Genomic DNA, 1,490 nt, shown 5'->3' on the forward strand with positions numbered 1-1,490 from the left:
TGGCTGCAGATTTTGAACTGAAGACCGCACTAATCAACTTGATGCCCAAGTTTCATGGCTTACCTGCTCAGGAGCCTATCAAGCACCTAAGAGATTTTCAGACAGTCTGTTCTACTGTAAGGCGTCATGGTGCAGATGAAACTTCTATTTTTCTGACTGCCTTCCCGTTTTCTCTTGAGGGAAAGGCGAGGGAGTGGTACTACACTCAACCTGAAGTGACCGTCACTAACTGGGATACGCTCAGGAGAGAATTCCTGGAGAAATACTTTCCAACTGAAGTTACAGATAGACTAAGGAAAGAGATCTCCTGCATTGTTCAGGGTGAATCAGAAACTCTTTATGAGTACTGGGAGCGCTTCAAGAATCTTCAGGACGCATGCCCCCATCACATGATTGACAAGTTAGTGTTGATCAGCTACTTCACTCAAGGCATGAAGCCTCGGGATAAAACTACATTGGATGGTGCTAGTAATGGTTCTCTGAAAAAGTACAAGACCGCAGAAGAAGCATGGCAATTGATCAGCGAGTTAGCTGAGTCCACTCAGAATCACAGGCACAGGAATAGCCACTCAAAGGCTATTGCAGAGGTTTTCTTTAGCAGTGAGTCCACTGCCGTCACACAAGCTATATGTCAAATGACCAACCTACTGAAGCAGATGCAATTGAATCAACAACAAATTCAGCCTCCCCCACCACAACAAAGCCAACAGTTGGTCCCCAAAGAGTATGCGGAATTTGTGCTGATTATAGTCATTACACTGATGAGTGCCCGCAGCTCCAACAAGAAGACAACACTGTGGCAGCTACTCATAACTTCTATGACCGCCCGAATCAAGGATACAATCAACAAGGCGGCAATTACAACCAAGGTTGGCAAGACCATTCCAACCAGGGATGGAGAGACCATTCCAACCAGGGATGGAGGGATAATTCTAACCAAGGTTGGAAGGACAACTATAACAGAGGAGGCAGAGACAACAATGGAAATTAGAGGTGGAACAACAACAACAAACAGCAGAATCAGAACCAGCCTTACAGAGCACCTCACCTAAGGCAGTCCCAAGGACCCCATCACAACCAACAACAGGCCTCTCAGATCACTTATCCTCCTTCCTCATCAAATGACGAGATGCTTCGTTCTCTTGCACAAGGACAACACGACATGCAGACTACACTGAACTCTACTCTAAATGGTCTGAATGCCATTTTACAAGCTCTCGTCTCCTGGATAGATTCATTACCTATTCCCACCAACCAGCCTTCAAGCTCCAGTAAAATTCCTTCTCAACCCTTACCTAATTCCAAGGGTGGCATCAATGCCATCACTTTGAGGTCTGGAACCACACTGCAAGAGAGGAACCAGGAGGAGCCCAACCCACAAGAACACGCCCCAGTTGAAAACTTAGTTGAAGTGGAAGATGCTGAAGAGGAAGAGGAAGTACAAGACATGGTTGAAGAAGAAGTAGTTCAGCCAAGGAATGGAGCACCAA

General features: G+C 46.1%; 1 non-coding gene across 1 annotated transcript; it reads right to left on the reverse strand.

Moving 5' to 3' along the window:
• Positions 1 to 287: 287 nt before the first annotated feature.
• LOC148575092 (small nucleolar RNA R71) lies at positions 288 to 395 on the reverse strand. Its single transcript, XR_015906051.1, has one exon. It is a non-coding gene; the product is annotated as a small nucleolar RNA R71 (small nucleolar RNA).
• Positions 396 to 1,490: the final 1,095 nt, after the last annotated feature.

The sequence above is a fragment of the Arachis ipaensis genome, chromosome B2 (genome assembly GCF_059453495.1).
Source record: "Arachis ipaensis isolate K30076 ecotype BB chromosome B2, ASM5945349v1, whole genome shotgun sequence".
NCBI lineage: Eukaryota > Viridiplantae > Streptophyta > Magnoliopsida > Fabales > Fabaceae > Arachis > Arachis ipaensis.